Raw genomic sequence first — 23155 nt, forward strand, 5'->3', positions numbered from 1 at the left:
TGAACATTAGCACCAGTTATTATAGACAGACCAGAAACGGTGATGTTTTTCTTTTTATTTATTCTTTTATACATTTCATTTTTAAAAAGAGTCATTTACAAAATATATAAACAACATCAAAACAGTGAATTCAAACCAGCAAAACAGTCCTATTAAATAGGGGCAGAACCAGCACATCAAACAGAAATTAAGACAGGCGATATCCAAAATTGAAAGTCCAATAAAAAACAACAGCCTTAAACTACTGGAGAGACAGCAGGAAGAAAACTGAAAGACCCTCTCTTGGGAGAGAGTTCTAGACTAGAGCATCAGAGTCAGAGTGTGCCACACTCTTTGTAGTCTCCTGTACAGGACATCCTTAGGAGACCTTGAACACTGGACAAGGAGGAGAAATTCCCTAAAATAATCAGGACCTCAGCTGTTTAGGGTTTTAAAAATCAGGTCCAGCAGCTTGAATTGGTCCTGCAAGCCAGTGCAAGCTGCTTCAAGATAGGTGAAATAGGAGAAGACCGGGCGACACATTGTCAGTAGGATTGTAGCCTTAAGTAGTTAAACCAGGCCAATATGGTGCTGTGTGTGTGTATGTTTTGCCTAACAGCTTTTCTTCATGGTTCCTTTTCCCCCTGGCTCAGGTTTTTCTGCTCTTCTGTACTTTAATGGCCAAGCGAAATCAACCATACTCACCTACTTGTGGTACAACGCTGAAGCATGCTGCGAGAGATGCGAATTACCGTATTTTTTGCTCTGTAAGACACACCAGACCATAAGACGCACCTAGTTTTTGGAGGAGGAAAATAAGAAAAAAAATATTCTGAATCTCAGAAGCCAGAACAAGAAGAGGGATCGCTGCACAGCAAAAGCAGCGATCCCTCTTGCTGTTCTGGCTTCTGGGATAGCTGCACAGCCTGCATTAACTCCATAAGACACACACACATTTCCCCATACTTTTTAGGAGGGAAAAAGTGAGTCTTATAGAGCAAAAACTACGGTAATTTTAGTTCGGGTGCAGATAGGGTTGGCGGGACAATGCACTTTTAACTTGGGATGGTATCTGCAAAATTAGCTCCACATTCCCTGAAATAGTTAAGCTGAAATTAAGGAGGGTTTATTGAGGGTTGCCCATGAGACTTGGTTCTTCTAGTTCATGTTGCAATAGCAGAGCACATGCGCTGTGTGTGCAGATCAATCCGTGGTCTTTATTTATTTATTTAATTTGCTTGTATACGACTTAATACTTAAGACAATCTCTGTGTGGCTGTCCAGTTAAAAGGATGTTGGAGAGATGGGAGAGTCCTCTGCCGAAGACTGCCAGGCAGAGTAGCAGACATTATAAGAGATGGTGGAGCCATCACAGATACAGGGTGATGTAAGCAGGGATACGTCTTATTCCTTGACTGGACGTCTATTGATGGTTCACCTAAGGTCATGGGTAGGCAAACTAAGGCCCGGGGGCTGGATCCGGCCCAATCACCTTCTAAATCCGGCCTGCAGACAGTCCAGGAATCAGCGTGTTTTTACATGAGTAGAATGTGTCCTTTTATTTAAAATGCATCTCTGGGTTATTTGTGGGGCATAGGAATTCGTTCATTATTATTATTTTTTTCAAAATATAGTCCCGCCCCGACAAGGACTGAGGGACAGTGGACTGGCCCCCCGCTGAAAAAGTTTGCTGACCCCTGCCTAAGGAGCATTCAGCCTCTGCATATTGAACATAGCTCTGGTCTGAGGAATTCTCACAGTAAACGCTCAGCTGGTACTAATACTTCTATTACTGCTGCTACTATTTACTGAATTTATTTGCCACTGCCCACAAATAAATCTCAAAGCAACTTCAAAAAGATCCCGGGAACTGCGGGATGCTGAAAATTGTCTGTTGAAGATTCCCAGATCTGCTGTTTCAGTGCTCCCCGTGGTAAGGGGATAAAATCAATTTAAGTCTATAGCGTAGATATGCTCAGAGTTTCTCTGGGCAAGGTCCATGACATCCCAGTTGCAGAAAAAAAGCAACTGAAACAATTCCCTCGACTCCCTAGAGTCGCTGTACTTGCTCCCATTAGTTTGGTCTGCTACATACATCCTTAAACCCTCCTGATGCATCTCTCCACACAGCTTTACTTCATCTTCCCAGAGATTCAGACAGGAAGAAAAAGGGCCCCTCAAAGTTTAGCAATGACAAAATCACAATGCAGCCAGAGGTTTCACCATCTGCAGTGCTGTAGGGCAGTGGGATTCTGTCCAGAATCACAGGGCTTGCCATCAACCGCCAGCCAATTATATCCAGGTTTCCATTCGCAGAGGGTACCGATCGTGCTCCCAGCCAGTGGCAAAGGGCTGCTTTCCAAGAAATGATGCCAACCTAGGCCAACATTCTATATGCCGTACAAGCTTTTTCTTAATTCAACACAGACTCCCACAAGCTAGACGTTAGGGTTGAACATTTAATTCACATCTAGCTGTGAATGCATATTCCGACCCCCACCCCCAAATCATGGGAACTAGAGTTTACCCCTCAGAGATCTACAGTTCCCAGCACCATTAACAAACTGCAATTCTGAGGATTCTGTGGGAGAAATGATACGCTTTCGGCGCGCTTTAAATGTATGGATTGATACACTGTATCAATTCCATTCTTAAAAAATGCATAGCAGTTAGACTACAGTATGTTTCTGCAAATTCCCCAAAACCCTGCAAATCCATCACCCATGCCAATGTGATATTTTTCTTCTTCAGGTTTAATGTTTTCATTTGTCATTCCCCTCTGCGTGATGCATGCTGCCTGCATCCTAAGGGGTTAAGTTTCTTTAAAAAGTTTCAGCTTTGAAGTGCACAGGCCACTAAAGAACCAAATAACCTGGCTTTTAGATTTCAGAAGGATTTCAGTTTTCAACGGCAGGTCTTGTTGGCAGGGCTATTCTTAGCCCTTTTAAGCAACACATGTTCTCCCCAGCTACCATTTGTGAATGCGGTATTCTGTTCTTAAAAGGAAAATCTCTCAGAGCATCAGCTAGGCTCTCTTGCTATAACCAAGAAAGGACAACAGCAGGAGGCCTGTCCATTGGAGACTGGACCTGAGTCAACGGCTATTAATCACAAAGAATCATTCGTAAAATGTATCTTTTGCCTGGACCTTGCTGCCTTGTGATTCTAGGGGAGGGGATGGGTGAGAGAGAACAGGTGATGTGTTGGGAGCCAAAATAAACACTAAATCCGCTAGTTTTCCTTAAATGTCCTTGTGCGACAGATGGCAGGCTGATTTTGTTTAACGTGTCAAGGCAGCATCTATAAAAGCAAACGAGGTTTCTTTAACAGTCTGACGGAAGGAACTTGGTGTTGCTTCCGTTTAAGGGAGAGGTAAGGATTCTTTCCCAGTTCTGAGGGCCTCTTTCCCTCCTCCACAACCTTCCAGGGGCCATATGCTGATGGTGGGCGGAGCCAGAGACAAAAAGTGGGCAGAGCAAGGATCATCTACACCCCCATTGTCCAGCCCGGATACTGAGGTCCAGCTCCGAGGGCCTTCTGGTGGTTCCCTCCCTGTGAGCAGTAAAGTTACAGGGAACCAGGCAGAGGGCCTTCTTGGTAGTGGCGCCCTCCCATCAGATGTCAAGGAAATAAACAACTACCTGAATTTTAGAAGACATCGGAAGGCAGCCCTGTTTAGGGAAGTTTTTAATGTTTGATGTTTTATCGTGTTTTTAATATTCCCTTGGGAGCCGCCCAGAGTGGTTGGGGAAACCCAGGCCAATGGGCGGGGTATGTATGCATGAATGAATGAATGAATAAATAAATAAATAGACTCTTACCATCACACAGTAGGCTACACTCCAGCCAGGCAAAAGTCAGAGGTTTCTGCATGTGCACATGCACAAACATCCACAAACACATTGTCTATCCAGGCAAGCAAGTAGCATTACCACAGTTCAATAAAACAAGACAAGAACGCTTGAAGAGAGTGTGGAGCTGGGCCAATAAGCTGTGTGGGGTGAGGTAGTTAAGGATGAGAGATAGCAACCACCCTGTTTGTTTCATGTCTAAATGTAGAATTTGCACCCAAGGCTTCCCACTCTCAGTCCGACACCAGAACCTCCACACTACGCTGGCTCTCATGGTTTATGCGGTGGGTTTTTCATGCAGTTGCAACTTTAGCATTCAATTTTTATTCTAACGAACCTTTCCGTATAACTCAAACCAGCTCACCATTCCTCCCTCTCAGGAATTTTCTATGGTTTATTTGTTGAAGTAGCTGTTACAGCATATGCATATGCATAAATTGTAACATAATTGTTACACTTACTGAATTAGGAGCCCTAGGGACGTTTGCTTCTTCTGCTCGGCATTGAAATGCAAGCAAGATAAGAGCAAGATGAGAGCAATGTAGAGCAGAGAATTAGCTAGTATGCAACGCTAGAAAGAGGATGTTGAATCTAATGTAATCAGACCTGGATTAGGAATTGAATATCTCAAGTAGTGATGCTTTTCTAGGTCATCCTTTATGTACCTACCCCAACCTTCTCTCCATTCTTCCAGTCTCCAAGTGGACTTTGGATTTAGCCCTTGGGATCCTTTCTCCTCTGTGCACCTTTCCCTTCTGACCTGATGCATGCAGAGGCAGATCACTCCTTAATGCTGAAAATTTCTGCTCTTCAGGTGCACGGAGTGAGGGAGGGACAAAAGGTTTTACCTTCCAAAGCAGCGAATGCCCAACTTAAATGGAAAAGGAATTTCCATGTATGAAAAGCAATTTACATGTACAAATTGGTATGGCTAATTTTACCCAACAACTCCCTCCTCTCTCACACACAAACACAAACAAAACTCACTGCACCTGCCTCACAATATCATGTGTTTGGCGAGTGAGCATCGTTTGGGGAAAGTGGCCCCTCAAGCCAAATTGGGCCACTTTGGCCCACAGGTCAGAGATTCCCCACCCCTGCTGCAAGTTATAAAGACCTCCAAGCAGTGCAGTGTACTGCCCACTACCAACTTCCCATGTTTCCTTCCTACTAAATTCTCACAATTTCTTGTCTACTAAATAAATTCAGTCTTTGTCAGACTATTTTTGAGATTTGGGGGGTTTTTTTGCTTCCTTAATTTTTTTTTTTAATTATATACAAACTTTGGGGTCCCCCCAAGCCATGCAGTTATCTCCCTCCTGTTTTGTTGTGGCCCCATTTGGGCTTCAGTTCTGCTGGTATCCTCCACCGAATTTGCCATCAGAAAGTGATAGACTTTCAGGGTACACAGAACATCTCACAGCAACACAGGCAGGTCATTGTCTAGAGCAGCTTTCTCAACCTCGGGTCCCCAGGTGTTGTTGGACTACAACTCCCATCATCCCTAGCTAGCAGAACCAGTGGTCAGGGATGATGGGAGTTGTAGCCCAACAACATTTGGACACTCAAGGTTGAGAAAGGTTGGTCTACAGCAGGGCTTCCCAAACCTGGAACTCCAGCTTTTTTTGGAGGACTACAATTCCCATCATCCCTGATCACTGGTTCTGCTAGTTAGGGATGGTGGGAGTTGTAGTCAACAGCAGCTGGAGACCCAAGTTTGGGAAACACTGGTCTAGAGGATAATTACAATATACATTTGCATAGTTTTGGGGGATGAAGGCAGAAGTGGGGTGTGTGGGAGAGTACTGAGGTGTAGATGGTTGTAAATGCTGTAAGCGAGCACAGGATTGCAGCCCTATACTTTCAGAATGGGGCTGTAATTCAGGGGTTAAGCCCTTGACATATTTGGTTTTAAATGTCCTTAGGTAGTAGGGCTAGGCAAGGTTGATCAATGGCCTGATTGTTCATATGAATCAACTTCATATGTTCAATAGCAATTGTTGGTGAAGATTTGGGAGAAAGGTGGAAAGTGAGCAAGAGGTTACAAAATAAGCTACAGGGGATTTCTAGGCTGAAGAGGCAGTGAGGGAGAATGGGCAGAATTATTATTATTATTATTATTATTATTATTATTATTATTATTATTATTATTATTTAAAGAAGGGGACCTTTGTTCAGCTCAGGAAGGTAGAGCTGGAGGAGCAATTGTCACAGGCAAGAATATATCGGCCTGATGATGATGGTGATGATATAACACTATCTGGTCATCGTTAGGTGGTCAAGCGTGCTATGCCCTCCCTCTCATTTTTTTTAAAAAAGTATGTAGACATAAAACATAACAGCCAACTTAATAGCAAACGATAAACTAAATCCAAAAGCTCACAGCAGCAGACAGTTTGTTAATGGTTATTTCAAGAATCGATAATGTTTCTCCAGCTTCTATTAGAAATATTGATATTCCCATATCATTCTCTGGTTTCTCTAATACAAGTTAATTTCTCCCCCTACGTCTTCAGTATACAAAATTATAGACATCCATTCTTTCTCTCTGACCCTTGTGGGATTGTGAACTCCTTCCTCTTCTTCTCTTGTGCAGGCATTTCCCATTTAACTTCAGAGGTTAGCATTATACCTGTGCTAGCTTTGTAGCCAACTAACCCAAACCACAGTTTGGAAACCTGTTTCTATCCATAAGTAGCAAAGTGCTTTGCCAGGGTTTCATGGAATTGTGCTGCTGGATGATTTAGTGGAAGAACAACAGGCAAATCCCATTGTAGAATAAATGCATCTCACTGTTTTTGATCCTGTTTGACTTGCTAAAATTGGGCTTGGCCCCTTTGTGTAGTAATAATGCACACTGGCCATCTGCAGAGATCCATCAAGTTACCCTCCTTTTAATATATAATTATTATTAGAAATGGGCTTAGGAAGTGAACAAGATAAAATATTATTGATTTTAAATTTTAAAAGGCTATTTAAAGCCGTTTAAAACGTTACTGATTGTGGGACTTCCCAGGGTGGCATTTTAATGCTGTTCATGAAACCAAATTTCCTCACTCACTCCCCCAAGAGTTGCAAAGAGTCAAAGACAGATGGCCTTGGCTCTTTTATGAGACATGCGTATCTCAGACACCAGGGTAAATGACAAGTTGCCAGCCCAACCATTGGGCAAAATGAGGTAGCATTTTGGGCCTTGGGCAGCAGATTTTAGGCACCATTGAAATGTGTCAAAAATGGTCAGTTATTTAATTTATCATCACTGTGTCTGGCACTGCTAAAAGGGTTGGCACCTCCTTTCCCACTCTACCCTGCCATAAGATGCCTGTGTTTGTCAGCTTTTCCTGGCAGGTAGAAATTCAGTAAGTGACATTTCCCATTGCTGTACCTCCAGGGGCGACAGCTGTTTGTCACATGAACCTGGCCAGGAAAAATGGAAAAGTGGCAACCAATGGGAGGGAGACTCATTTGAATTTTTCGCCTCAGGCATAGAGATGTTTTTGGGCTGGCTCTGATAAGGAGCATTGGCTCAGCCATGTGCATTAGGAACTGGGAAGATTGCAGGAGCTCGATGAGTTCAGAAACATCATTTGATATATGGCTCAACAGGATAATGTGATATAGCCCATCTAAGTTGCCTTATTAAAAAAAAACAAGCAAGCATATTGCCTCTGCATATCACTTAACTAACTGCTTTAACTCTGCCCATCTTAATGGCCCAACCATTTTTTTAAAAAAAGGATTGATTCTATTTCCAATGAAATACTGAGGTTGTCAGAGCCTTAAAAGCCCTATAATTTGCGTAGCCAAGAGGCAATTAAGTTACACATCCATTTCCTTTCCCCCATTTTTCTCCTTTGGTTTGCTTAAAAGTGCCATTCTCTTGATTTCATAAGGCCCAGTGGCTTGAACGGCTTACAACACCTAAGTAGTATTCAGTTGCTAGGCCACTGTCTTAAGCTGGAGTTGGTGCATTAACAGTGCAGTCTGCTGGGTGTACATGGAAGGTAATATTCCTTGTGAGGCTCTCTGGAATTCCACTGGTGGAGTGGAAGCCTGGGGATCAACTCCAGTTGCGTGTGCACCTGCATGTACAAGCCCTGTTTAGGCATTCAGCTAGAAATGAGCATCAGGGTTGTGTCTGCTGCTTCCACTGCTGCCCTCCATGCATTCAAGGATCCCATGTACACAGAACCTATTGCACAATCCATACTTTGAAAAAGAGAGAGAAGTGTACGGATTGTGCACACAGAAGCCTGCACATGCCTCCTTGAGTGCACTGAAACTGGAAACAAGACCAGCAGGCAAAACACTTCTTCATTTCTAGCCAAATGAAGACCTGAATGAGTCATTGAATTTTTACTTCTCCTATGCACCCTCCTGCCAGTACAGACATAAATTAATGGGGCAGAAATGAATGGGGCCATTTCACTTGTCAGGAGAGCTCCTCTGTGCATGCACTAGAACCCTCATTCTTACAGCAGATAACCAGATCATGGCATCGCAAGCAGACTGTCAAGCCTTGCATAACATATCCTCTTTTGCAAGAAGATTGAAAAGAGGCGCTTATCTGCCTTGTAGAGCAGAATGCCACTTATGGGAACATTCAGCCAGAAAAGGCTCAAGGTGGATTTTTACCTTGTCCCAAAATTTTCTTAGGGCAGTGCAGCCTGTACATTTTGCAATGAGTCACACATGCAGGCTGCAGCTATAGTTCATAAGTTGTTTGGTGCTGAACCAAGCAGAGGATGATCAGCAGAAGGACCCAGCATCCTCCATGCTCCTATTCTTCCCCTCCACTCTATTTTTTTCCTTTCTCTAACTAAATGATCAAAGAAGGCTGGGCCAGACTATTGGTCCAACTATAATCCAGTGGTACTCTATTCTGACCCGCAGTGGCCTTCCAGGACCATGGGCAGCATTCTCTCCCTGCCTTGCATTCATAAGATCAATTGATTTATATTAACTGAGAATGCAACGGATTGACCCCAGAAGTACCCAGATGCAAAGCATATGCTCTGCCACAGAGCTATGCCCCTTCCCTTTGTCATACATTCCCCAAAGAATCCTGGGAACTGTGGTTTGTTAAAGGTGCCGAGAGTTGCTAGGAGACCCCTATTCCCCTTGCAGATCTACAGTTCTTGGAGTGGTTTAACAGCCACTCCCTCTTTTCCCAGAGAATTGTAGGTCTGTGAGGGAAGTACTAACCACTCTCAGAACCTGTATCAAACTACAGTTCCCAGGATTGGTTTTTGTTTGGGGGGGGGGGAAGGAACCATTGCTGTTTGTGAACCAGCATTCATCTAGACCCACCAGATGTCTTGCAAGCAGTAAGGGCTTATTTCACTTTAGGCCTTGAGTGCCAACAGTGCTGTCTTCTAAGGCCACCTCTAATTCCATTTCTGGCTGAAGCATGATTCTCGACAGCATGATGCAGATCCATTCAGCGTGCAGGAACTCCCTTCTCAACTCCTCTCTCAGCCCCTACTTTTCAGGGATGGGACCAGGAGATGGCGCACCAATCCCCCTTCTGCCACCAGTGTATTACAGGCAGTTTATGGGTTCTCCCCCCCCATCAGTAAAACTTATTTGATGCATTTCATTTCATTTATGAATCTCTTCCCATGAAATGTTTCAATGTGATTTAGCCCTGAAAACAACAGCAGTATTAAATGTATTCAAAGTAAAGGGCTGCCATTAGGGAACACCTGGTGGCCAGAGTGTCCTAGGGCTCTCTGAGTTCTGCTGAGCAGAGGATATGCCATTTCCTCCTTGCTTAGGTCCACATGGGGTTCTAAGCTGCATGACTCCAATTAAAAAGCAGTGGAAGTCAAGCAGATAAAAACCCCAGTCCATTTTCATCATTCAAGAGGCATAAGGTGGTGGTGGCTGCTTCTGCCAGGATTGCGAGTACAGTGAAGGGAATGATTTGCTTGCTAAGGCTGCAATCCTAAGTATTCTGACTTTAAAGTAGGTCCCACTGAACTTGATGCAGTTTACTCCATAGTAAATGTTGCTGGGATGGACTGTAAACGTTAGCACCTGTCTGTTGGCCCAGGTTGGTTCCTGGTTCCCCCATCACAGTAGTTTTCAAACTTCCCACTTTTAGGAAATCCTTCCACATTAACTTTACTGTCAAGGATGCCCTGCATATAAGCCACAGAACCCTCTGTTTTTGCAGAGAATTCTGCGGCAAATTCTTGTTGGCAAATTCATATTGCATTAGTGCCACTGAGTCAACTGAGATCAGCAGTCTTTGAGGGAAATTTGGTAAGCAGTACTGATCTCCTTTTTGGGGAAGCCTTGATGAGGTACTCTCACAATTCTCCAGAACATACCGTATTTTTCCGTGTATAAGACTAGGCTTTCTTCCTAAAAAAATAATTTCCAAAATTTGGGGGCGTCTTATACATGGGGGCCATATCCCCCCATTTTATTAAAGTGGAGTCCCAAAAAATAGGGGTCGTCTTATACATGGGGACATCTTATAGATGGAAAAATATGGTAGTTTGAAAACCACTGCAATATATTAAGAACACTATTTTCTAGTCTACTGAGACTGCTCCTAGTCATTTCACTAGAAAGGCTTAGCAATGGAAATTTAATCATAACTGGAGACTAGAGGAGATGGACCTACTTTGTTGAGGTTCTTGAACCAGACAGTTCTGAGACAGTTGGCTGAAGCCCATGAAAGCATGTAAAGCTATTTTTAAGGCCACAAAGATCTCTGCTGTTTTTGCAGAGGGATAAAAGGGTTTCAGCATGCAGGGTTTTCTGCAACATCTATTCATGTGGTTATGCCCTTTTCAGCATAACTACCAGTTTGAAATGAGCCCAGCCACCTTAAATGTCAATGCACGCACACACTATAAACAATGGATATGCATAAGGTGATTTCACAGAGGTGATGCATGTATTTGTGTGCTTCCTCTGGAGAAAAACAACCTCACTTTTTCAGTGGCCCAGTTTGCATGCAAGACTATACCAAATCACAGCCAAGGTTTGTTTTTGGCTTGCCAATCATGGTTTGTCTGGGGGAGACAAACCACAACCTGGGTCGGGACATGATGTTAAGCTAAACCATGGGTTGGGTTTGGGTAACACAGCAGCAGGAGGAGGACAGGGGGAAGAAGAGGAGCAATCATGATTTATGCTGTGAGTTCCCCCACATATACATATTCACACCTAGCCATGGTTTGGCTAAGCATTACACAGAATGTCTCTGACTTACTTTGACAAACTGTGACACTGTGAATCTTCAAGCCATCCCTGTTTGGGGGGTCACTTGTGGGCCTTATTCCTGACTTAGAATTCTGATGAATCCTCTTAGTTTTCCATTCATTCTTAAAACCATCACTCTCCTTCAGGCATAGACTATAAAAAAAATTCATGATGCATTCTGGCACAAAGCCATTATTCCAGGGCCAAATTCTCCACCTTTATCATCCCCTGCATTGTAAGTCTTGTGTCACAGTGAGCTCCCAGCACTGAAGATAATCTTTTAGGATATAACAGTGAATTCTGTCTATGGACTTTCTGATTCAATCTCCCACCCTCCCTGGACTTTGAACACAGATGAAAGATGCTCAGTGTTATAGATGGGAAATGCAAAATACTTTCCTTCCTTCAGCTAAATCTGTGAAGAGGCAAAATACCAAACATAGGCATTTAAATGTGCCTTGAAATGGCTGTTTCACAGCCCTACAAATATTGGAACATTTTATTTTTAGCCTATAAGAAGCCTGAAGGCCAGCTAGGGGATTATAGGATGTTTAAGTCCAAATTTTCGTCCCAGCATTTTGAAACTAACCTTTTTATTATTTTCCCAATGAAGTGTACCCATTACGGAAAGCAATAATATATTTCTCCTGCAGTCTAAAAGGAAGTAGCCTGAAGCAAAATATGGCAAAATAGGGGGGTAGTCTGTTGGAAATGTTTATTTTCCAAGATATGCACTTTGTCAGTGGTGGGTGGGACGGAGGGTCTTATTTGAATGTATATACCAGGCATAGGCAAACTTAGCCCACCAGATGTTTTGGGACTACAACTCCCATCATCCCTAGTTAACAGGACCAGTGGTCACGGATGATGGGAACTATGGTCCCAAAACATCTGGAGGGCCGAGTTTGCCTATTCCTGGTATATGCAGTTATTAGGGCTTTGAACACTAAAGGAAGACCATGATGAACTTACAACAATTACTATCATAGCACATTCACAGTGGATGTGGTCTATGACCTGGATAATCACACTATAGACTTTATTGGAACTTTATTTAGCTCAACCACACAGGGTCCCACACCTTCCTCTGTATGTAATGCAGTAACTAAACTCAGTCTAACAAGCTAATGCTTAGTTGAATTTTATTGCATGGAACTACACTTCAGTAAATAATGTGCCAAAGGTCTTATACCAAATGAATACAAATAATTAATTACAGCTGGTTCCAGGGATGAATTGTGTACCTATGAGAACTTTAGCTCTTCATCAACACACACACTGATTTAAGTTCCAAATGTGTTGAAGTGCATTGTCTTCTTTTTTAGTTGTTATGTTTACTTGGTCTCCTAAAATGTTTACATGAATTGAATGAGGGGTATCAGCTTTTTCCTCCAAGAACTGTCCCTTCCCCCGGCACTCCACTGGCCTTATGATGGAGATCTGCATGGATGTTTCCTGAAACATGTCTGTGAAATATGTGGTGTCAGCAACAGATTTTCCATTATTGCCAAACCGCTGCAGTTTAACATTGAAATACAGGCCATGTAATATTTTGTACCCTTATGTACCGCCTTTCTTTTCACAAGAAAACCCAAGGAAGTTTACAACAAATTCAGAATTAGACTGCAACAACCATGAGATACATTCTCCAGAATGTCTCATTTGGATTCTGTTGAAGGACAACTTTTGACTACCTCAAGAAAATAAGTTTGGAAAAGGGAGTATAAAAGCCATCAGTCCAGCTCCTCCAAATTAGTTAAATTTATTTTGACTAAAGGATGGTGAGGTCACTTGGCCCTCTCTGTGTGCCAGTGACTAATGTTGCTCGTTGCAGGAAAATTCCACTCCAGCAGTTCTGGTCACCTGGAATGAGAGCAGCACTGTAAGGAGAAACAACTTGGTTGGACGCTGCACTTTGACTTCAGTTCTTTCCCGCAACGATGACAGTATTCTGCCCAGGAAAGTAGCGCTGCGCTCAGTTTTATGCGCTTCCTAGCCTCAGATTAATGACAGTTCTGCGGCACTCTTTGGAACCTCAGATATCTTACTAACAAATAGAGCTTGGGTTTTGTAAGCATGCACACAAATTTTTGGCTACTCCTAAAAGCCCCCCTACCTAATCCAAATATGAACTTGGTTCAAGCATGTGAAGAGAAAAGGAATTCTCACAGCCCCACATTCCATTCCAGGTGTAGTTTGGCTTGCTGCAAACTGGATTGCTCACCTCTGCTTTGATGTAAACATTGCTCAGTTGCTGGAATATGAGGCTCTTAATCTCAGAGTTGTGGGTTCAAGACCAACATTGGCTGAAAGATTCTTGCATTGCAGGGGGTTGGACAAGGTGACCCTTGTGGTCCCTTCCATCTCTACAATTCTGTGATTCTATGTCCTCAGTCTTAACTATGAGCCGTTAAAAAAATGATCCAATTTATAGTTCTTTGTAGAATTTGGGTTGTCTTGGGCTAGGTGTGTCCATCAAATTTCACCTTTCTGGGTGCTGTTGAAATACCTTAGCCATTTTGAGGGAGAGATGTATAAATGTTGGGGTGCCTTGGACCAGACATGCTTTTATTTCATGATGATCTGCCTGCTTGAATGGGGCCATCCCAAACATCTTTGCATGTCAGGAGTTGGGAACAAGATTTGGCAGGCATTCCCCACCAGCTGCTTTGATTGGTGGGCAAGCCCTCCCACCTGTCAATCAACCACCTGACATCACAACGATGGCAGATGAGTCAGCTTAAATGGAAAGAGTGGAGAGCGCACTTAGAGGGAGACCCAATAAAGCCAAGTGTTTTCCACTCATCATCCTTGTTGCATTAAGTGCTCTGTGTAGGTGTTTTGTTGAACATCATTTTCTGCTGTGTTTTAACTGCATGGTAGCCTGCATGAGTCTTTGGCCATTTGAACTTAGAACTTAATTACTACTTGACAGTCACTTACAGATGAAGGCAGAGCAGGAGTTCAAGTGTTTTTAAAGAAGAAGCAGGTTGCCTAAATTATGAAATAGAGACTTGGCCTGAAGACAAGCAGGGCCAGTAAAAAGGTTGGGAACCCTTTAGATGCAAAATGCTTTCATAATTATTATTATTTTATTACACCTGTATTCCAGCTTTCCTTCAGAAGCTCAGGGCATTTTATCACATCAACTATCTGTGATTTAGAAGATGCTGAGTTTATGTTGACTAGTCCAAGATCACTCACTGAGTTTCATGCTTAAACAGGGATTACTCTGTCCACTGCACTGCGCTGATCTCTCAAGTATAGATTTTATGTAATGCTGCCACCATTTCACTAGGCAAGGGTGTGTCTTGTAGTGAGTAGTGTGATAGGCAGAAATCCAGTAGGTACTGCTTTCTCCATCACTGGAGGGGAAGAAGAGTTGTACCTACTGAATTTCGACATGTGACGCCACTGTTAAAGATAAATAGCCTGTGTCAGGAACAGGGGAGAGTAACCTACCAGAAATCCATGGGAAATAGTATCTGCAGTTGGCTTGTAGACTTTTAAGTCAGATTCACAAATGAAGAATTGTGGCTTCCCTTCTGTAGCTTGTTGGGATGATAAAGCTTTTAACTTTTCTTAGCCTAATTTTAAATACACTACTAGATTTTAATGGATTATTGAATATTGCTTTATTTGATATAAGTTGTTTATTTTAAAGTTATTGTGATTTTTTTGTATTGGATCGGATTGTTATTATTAATTTTTGACATTTTATTATGTTTTAATATGTGTTGGGGGCTCCCCAGAGTGGCTGGGGCAACCCGGCCAGATGGGCAGGGTATAAATAAAAATATATATTATAAATTATTATTATTATACAAAGCTGGGGAATGTTTAACTTTTAAAAATATACATCTCAAGTTTCAAGCTAGGTGGAAAGTTTAACAAGTCTGTCAGCAGATACAGTATCAGGGATTCTGCATTTTATATCTTCTCTTTGAAACAAGATGCATATTTAGCTATCTCAGGATTAGAAGAGGCTTTGGCTTGTCAACCCAGCTTTTAAATTGAGAACCATTTGAACTGGAGACTGCAAACTTTCAGCTTTGCTTCGCAATTTGTGTTGCCTGTTTGCTTTTGGTGTTAATCATGCTTGGGGCTTTGGAAGTCATTCTAGCGATAAACATTTGGTAAGGAAAGATTGCTCATCCGTTGTATATGTCTAGCTTTGGTGTGGAGAAACCTACTTGTTTATCCTAGACAAATTTATGGAGGGTAAGACTCTCAGGGGCTGGCTGTGATGTCTATGAGCTACCTCCCCTGTCTGGGGCAGCCTGCTGCTGAATGCCAGCTGGTGGAAATTGCAAGTTCAGCTGTGCTCAAGTTCTGATAGGGGGCTTCCCATGGACATCTAGTTGGCCACTGTGAGAGGAGGATGCTTGATGGACCATTGGTCTGATCCAGCAGGGCTCTTCTTATGTTCTTAAATATTTAATTTGAGAGCATTGGTATACTAATGCATTTCATAATGAGTGCAGTACATGGAGCAGAGAATGACAAAACTCAAGGCAAGCAAGAGACTCACTTTGGGGTGGAATTCTCATTCAAGAAGAAACTGCCCACTCCTTCCCCACCTCCCAGAGATGTTATGCAGCTCTGCTATCAATTTTCCATAGCCTGGACCAGTGTGCTGCAAATACAGTGGTACCTCAGGTTAAGTACTTAATTCGTTCTGGAGGTCCGTTCTTAACCTGAAACTGTTCTTAACCTGAAGCACCACTTTAGCTAATCGGGCCTCCTGCTGCCGCTGCGCCGCCAGAGCACGATTTGTGTTCTCATCCTGAACCAAAGTTCTTAACCCGAGGTACTATTTCTGGGTTAGCGGCGTCTGTAACCTGAAGCGTATGTAACCTGAAGCGTATGTAACCCGAGGTAGCACTGTACAAAACAAGAACTCAAAATAAGTGCATAGCCAGCAACTAAAGCACACAATCTCATCCACAGACTACACATCCCATCACAGAATATATATATCATCAAGGAATTAAGCATTTGCACTTACCCATTTAATTTAATAGTTTACCTAAGGAATGTAATTTACCCTCCACTAGGGAGGCTAAGATTAGTTCCAAGGACACTTGAGTGAATCGCTCAGAGAAGTGATTCAAATCTTCTACAGAACAAATTAGCCAAGGAAAGTGAAGCTATAAGATAGGTCAACTTCAGACATATACTTTTGGTCATAGAATGAAACATGTAAACCCAGAAGCAAGAGTGCTGGGGCCTAGTGAATCTGGTCAAACGTTTCATTTCAAGGCTTGGTCATTCTAACGTAGAACTCCCGTACTAGTTTTACTGGTCTACCCATTTCCCAATACCTTGGAGAAACAGTAGCACTCTGCTGCAATATTGCTGTAAGAATAATGCACACAGGAGTGGTTTTAAATGCTGTAATTTATTGGGGTAATAGTGAGGAGCCATACAAACATAGGAAGCAAAAGTTAATGCTTAAAAAAGAAGTCTGATGTGACCCTTAATCTTCCCTGGAGTTGTTATTTTCATAGAACGGGTGGTCTCTACCTCCTGTTCCTCTAAGCCTTGGTGATTATTATTATTTTTTACAAAAAAAGTAGCAAGCCTTCCTAGGATCAAAGCGTCAAACTTCCTTCAGTACAGGCTTTTAAAGTTGCAATTGGAGAATCCCAAAGAACAACAGACTTCTCTGAGCCAAAGCCTCCATCCTTCCAGGTCCTTGAACCTCTACTGGGCATTTGCTTCTCACTCTTCAGAGTCAGGACTGCTGAGAAAAAGAAAGCATCCCTGCGGGAGGAACTGATGGGAAATGCAAGTTCCTGACTCAGAGTTCTATTGCATTCTTCTTCCAACTTCTAGAAACAGCACTTACAATTTAGAAAACTCTCTCTCTCTCTCCCCCACCCACCCACCCACCTGTACCCACTCACCCACCCACCCACCCAGTATGCTTCCTTTCTCCAACAGAGAAAATATGAATTTGATAAGAGGCCGAGTGAGTAGGCCTGTTTTGCCTTGCACGGCGATTGCATGTGATTAAAAGAGAGATGCAACAATAAGACCGACATACAGAGGCCTTACAGAATATTCTCTGTGGAGTTTGTTCTATATTTGGGACTCTGGTATGACAGTATGTGTTGTCAGAGCTTTCCATGCGTCTCAAGCACCATGACCGGAGTACCACGACTTTATAGTCTGACAAAACACACAAAGCAACAAGGCTTGGAAAACATGCTCTGATGGTTAGCAGAGCTCTAGAGCAAAGGCTCATTTCAGGAAGGGGCTTCATGTAGGGAAAAAGGCAACAGAGTCATAGGCATTTGACAGTTTTTTTGATCAGGGATGGGTGGGCGATTTGTGTTCCAGACTGCTGACAGTAGACAATTTGTGTGAAGGGAGACAAAGAGGCAGCTGATGTTCATAGCATAACATGCAGTGAATGTCTTGTAGATCTGAGAATCCCAGATCTCCACAGATGGCCAGATGAAGATGTGCCTCACGGAGAAGAACACATTATGCACTTAGAACACGAACTCCAAAATAGATGAAGGACTGTGTGTACAAGGTGTTTTTTATTATTTAATGTGAATGGAGAAGTAGTGCTGGAACTGGTGACGACAACGAAAACACCACCAGTTTCAGTTACAAACATTCTTCCCTTACCGTTGAATAACTTGCTTGCCTACTCTTCATTTCAGCGAATGGACCATCAGTCCAGAAATTTAACCCAACACATTGCATCAAGTGGTGGGTTCTTGTGAGCCATAATTTAGTGCTAAGCACCCAGACCAAGAGCCTAACAAACTTATGTCAAGGGTGCCTCAAGACAGTCACTAATTTCAACAGCATACCAACAAATTCCGGTTGTGCAATTGGGAGTTGAACCCTCTTCCCCAAAACATTGGACTTTCCACAATAAGGAAAATGGTAGCAAAATGCAGTGGAAAGTGTGAGATGGCTGCCCTTGGGGAAAATGCAGGCAATTTTGATTTAAATGTAGGATCTCGGTGGGGTGGGGTGGGGTGGGGTGGACTATTCTCCTGGGCTCCTGTCCGCTGCTCCTTTCCCCACCCCCAAAGTTTCCCACTTCAGGCTTTGTACAAGAAATTGCCTGTATTCCAGACAGAGAGGAGCTCACTATGGCGCCAGCTAGCAGGCAGGCATCAGTGGCTCACCAGAGCCTGCCTTTGATGTCAGCCCAGGCACATGAAGTAATTGAGAATATTTTGAGTTTTGCAGTGATTCTCAGGAAATAAAAGGACTTACTGACTTATACCCCTTTGGCATGTGCAAAGTGCCCTTTCCTTTAATTTCTACAAAGGCCCCACACTTCTGGGATTAAGGGGAAAATCTTCCTCACTGGATAAATAGGACATTTCCCCTGGATGCCCACCCTAGGCAAATCCACCGTTCTGTGCATGTGTTGCAAATCCGCAGCTCCAGTTGAGAACCACCTTTTAAAGCCCATAGTCCCAGTTTGCCACTTTGCCCATTGCGCTTGGCAAGATTTGAGTCAGGAGGACTGGGGGAAGTGGCAGCTTAGGAAAGAGAAAGAGGTGGCATTTCCTTGGGTGGGTAGGGGAGCGAGATGGAGAGCCCACTCGGCCAATTCCAACTATACATGTACAGTATGTTGGTGCAAGGAGGGAACCCAGCTTAGAGCTATTCCCATGCAGAGCAGACAAATTCCTACAGCTTGGCCTAAATTCCCTGCATGTCAGAGGAGGAGACACATGTACTTTGATTCCGATTGCCTGCCTGAATGATGATTTTCTCTCTTGCTGAAATGAGAAGTTAAGAAATGAACAATTCTATCTCTTATTTATATATTCATAGAAAAATGTCACATCAGAATAGTGAGCCGCTGAGTGGATTATCATAAGCATCATTTGTAATGTAGCTGTCTTGACTATTAGCGGATGAAAATATCTTTGATTTTTATCTTCCCTTGAAAGCTAGACCTGTGCTCAATAACCTTATTTTGTTCATCAGAATGTAGCTTCTGTTCACCTTCAGGAAGTATGTGATTTTTGCATACCAGCTGCAGTGTTATCACGTTAAACCAAATTTGTGAAAGCCAGGGTTTCTGTTGTTAAAGGCTTTTTCTCAGGGATCTTAGCGCTTGCTCTAGGGATTAGAAGAGGACATGTAGGGTCTGTGCAGGCCTTGTAAAGTGCAGAGATGCTGATGAAATATAACTCTTAGATTGCAGGGAGAACCTATGCACCAACACTACTCGGAAGCATGGTGTGCTGGTATAACATGTATACATGCCTGGAGATTTGTATACTAAATGCAAATAAATGTAAATAAGTTGTAGTTATGATTGAAGATTCATATATTACAAGTACCAAAATGACATTTGCTCTGCATATTTCCATATACCTTCATTGTGGTGACAAACCCATTTCTGTAGGTTTGAGACTGTTTTGAGCTCTTGTTTTGTTTTACAACCAAGTGGCAAATGCATTTTACTAAATAAATAAATAGAAAGCTTCCTTGTGCTGCAGCGATGAAACTGCTGGCACATTTGCAAAGCTAAGCAGGGTCTGGTATGGTTTCAAATTGTATGGGGGACCACATGTTGAGATTCCTGCATTGCAAGGGGTTGGACTAGGTGACTGCTGGGGTCCCTTGCAGCTTTACAAGTCTATGATTCTATTGAAAAAAAATACATTGGCCTATTGTCTTCACCAACTGGCTGTGTCTCTCCATGGGTAGGAGTCTTTCCCGGGAGATGCCAAGGAGTGAAACTGGGATCTTTCGCATACATAGCATGTGTTCTGTTGTCACTGGATTTCAGCCCTTCCTCCTGTTATACAAATAGTCCGGTAGGAAACCAGCTGAATTTCATGTGCTCAGCTCTCACAGTTTGGTGCCTGTCCCCAATATAACAGTGGCAGAGTGTTCTCTTCTTTCTAGATAAACAAACTCAGTGGTCAGTAGAATTCCACCTTTATGAAATCATGTACAGTTTGATGCAGACTTTCCCCTATTTTTAATATATATTTAAAAAATGCCAAGATGGAAAAAGCCACCGTGACTTGGCAACATGAGAAAAGTTAAGAATGAATGGGCATTCACTGGTGAGTCACCAAGGGCTCCACCAACAGACTGTGTATCATCCTGTTGTCACCTTTTTGAAGTAAATGAGTTGACCTAATAAGGACCAGATCTTCAACCGGAATACATAATTTGTCTCCGGATGCTCATTTATGCAAACCCAGAATGAGATTATGCCACGTTTGCACCATACCACTTCAAACAGTCTCGCATATACACCCATGCATATGCAGAATAATAATCAAGCAGGGTAGGTGAGGTGGTGCATTGCGTGATCAAAGCAAGTCCCTGGGTAGAGCTGGGCTTGGCACAATTCTTGCCACTGGCCTCTCCTGCCCCAAAGCTCCTTGTAGCTTCCTTGGGCTTCTGGTGCTTCCTGCAGTCACCTTGCAGGTGGCCTTTCTCCCCGCACATCAAATGTTCAAACAGACACCCTTCCTTTCCCAGACTTGTCCCAGACAGGCATTTGATTTACAACAATCTCATCTGCAGCATCGGAGGAGTGAAGTTGCTAACAGGCTTCCCCCAAATAATTCTGGGAGGTGTAGTTAAGGGTGCTGAGAGTTGTTAGGAGACCTCCTATTCCTCTCATAGAGCTACAGTTAGCAGAGTTCCCTGTAAAGTAGGATTGATTGCTAAACCACTCTGTTTGTTGTAGCTCTTTGAGGGCAATCCTAACAATTCTCAGCACCCTTCTACAGCTACCAGAATTAATGGGGGGAAGCCATGACTTTTTAAAGTAATATCTGAGTGCACTAAATGTATGTAGAATTTCAATTGGCTTTCCATATCCTGCCACTAGTGGGTATGACATAGCCATGTGGGGGCACATTCTGTATATAATGAAAAAAAAACATTTTTTCCTGTTGATTTTTAAAATAAATCATTTAGTGTATGCTAAAGCGCTTGCTTATTTAGGTGCTAGTAAGTGATTACTTTAATAACTCTTTTTTGTTTTGTTTTTAAGTCAACCACGTGATTTGAAAGGTTGGCAAAAATCAACATGGCATTAAAATGACCCTAGTTGTAAAAGCAGTGTGATTTTAAATTTGCAGTAAAACAGGTGCTTTTGCACAAATTTTCACACAGCATTTTTTTTTTTAAGGCAGAAATTTGAGTCGGCACCAATTTTAAAATGGCACATGGTTAAATAGAACTGGCACAAATAGTGGAGGTGTGCAAAAATAGATGCATAACAATGAGTCTACCCACCTGATACATTACTCCATGTGCCAAAGCACGGCACTGAGGTGATTTATATTTACAGACATTGCACCACTATTCTGTGTCGTCCCCTCCCCAAATAGTTGAATTTTCTGTGATCCGAAAATAGGCAAAAGGTCAAAAACATGGGAGAACGGCAGTTGGATAGCAATGTCATGTAGATATATATTTCATATTGAATGGAGTGCTGATTATTTACAGGAAAAACATCAAGGGAGTAAAAAAAGAAGTCATAAATATATCAGCAGGTGTCAACATCGCTGTTCCTTGGCCACCAACTAAAATGTGACACGGTCAATTCTTGTTTACTTATTTTGCTTCCTGGGTGAGATGACAATTAGAAGGAAGCATCTCTTTCATCTGTCCTGAATTGTCCCACCCTTCAGCTTCATTGGATGAGAGAGGAAGAAAAACATGTATATTTGCGTACACACACACACACACACACACACACACACACACACACAGAGGCTGGGAGCCTCTGGAGGCTTCACCTGGGGCAAAAAACCTGGCTAGCCCCCTGTAGCTATGGCTCTGACTTCTGTCTACTTTCTCTAGAGCAGGGGTAGGCAACCTAAGGCCTGGGGGCTGGATGCGGCCCAATTGCCTTCTCAATCCGGCCTACGGATGGTCTGGGAATCAGCGTGTTTTTATATGAGTAGAATGTGTCCTTTCATTTAAAATGCATCTCTGGGTTATTTGTGGGGCATAGAAATTCGTTCATTCCCCCCCCCCCAAAATAGTCTGGCCCACCACATGGTTGGAGGGATGGTGGAGCGGCCCACGGCTGAAAAAGGTTGCTGACCCCTGCTCTAGAGTCTTGAAGATGCTCTCGCTTCTAGAACAGGATGTACCAATGAATATATGAAGACTGTTGCTCTGGCTTTCCTTCTCGGATTAGTGTAGAATGATGCATAGAGGGTGTTGTTGATTGCCACAAAATTTAAGGCATTGCTTTTGGAAATTGTGATTCTTGTGGCACTCCAGCCTATAAATTGTGTTATGTTTCAAACCTGAGATGGCATATTGTAAAGAAGTGTTTCAGTGCAATTAACTTAATTACCTAGTGAGGACAGACTGTACAGCCAGAAACTGATAGCAAGCAAATAAATGTAAAAGGTGTACTCAGAAAATATAATCAGGCAGCTATCCAATAAGTCAGCTCACCATGTTGCAAATGTCTCTAAAAGCAGTATAAGCAAAGGCTGTTAGAATATGTCTTGTAGACTTTTGCTTTGTTCTGAACTTATGCAAATCCACCAAGATTTTTATGGAAAAACAAGTCAGTATCCCTGGTAATTTGTGGAGGAAGGAATAGACAGCTCAGCATTATTGTCCACCCAACCTAGAATAGTTTTAGGACTCTAGAAGAGCTATATCCTAGGACAGCTTTGCTGAATATTCCTTCTATGTTTTTGCAGGGACTGCTGTCAGTTTCAGCCTCCAACAGCTTCCAAAGAGATCACAGTGGGGATAAGGTTTTGTGGCTTTCTGCTTCCCCATGCTGTCCTCTTAAAAAATGAGAGGCCTAGACTGCAATCTGAACACTGCTTACCTGGCCCCAAGCCCCATTGAATTCAGTGGGACATTTCTGAGTAGATATGGTTAGTAACTGTTTGTGCTTATGTAGCATTTACAGTTGGCTAATATTCCATTTTTTCCCAATAAATCTTGATGGCAGAGGTGCTTGGTTGGTCTAATTCCCTCCTACTCTCCGCCAAATCATGGCCTCTGGGTAGCATAATACATTTGTTGAATGAATGAATGAACTTGATGTATTCATACTGTGTTTTATTGAGGCGTGTGGATAGGGTGGTGCTGTGGTCCAAACCACTGAGCCT

General features: G+C 42.8%; 1 protein-coding gene across 16 annotated transcripts in view; it reads left to right on the forward strand.

The window, feature by feature from the left end:
• The window catches only part of KCNMA1 (potassium calcium-activated channel subfamily M alpha 1), a 566228-nt gene that overhangs the window by 15685 nt on the left and 527388 nt on the right, over window positions 1-23155 (forward strand). The gene's annotated exons all lie outside the window — the stretch shown is intronic.

This window comes from Podarcis bocagei, assembly GCF_964188305.1.
Source record: "Podarcis bocagei genome assembly, chromosome: 4".
NCBI classification, from domain to species: domain Eukaryota; kingdom Metazoa; phylum Chordata; class Lepidosauria; order Squamata; family Lacertidae; genus Podarcis; species Podarcis bocagei.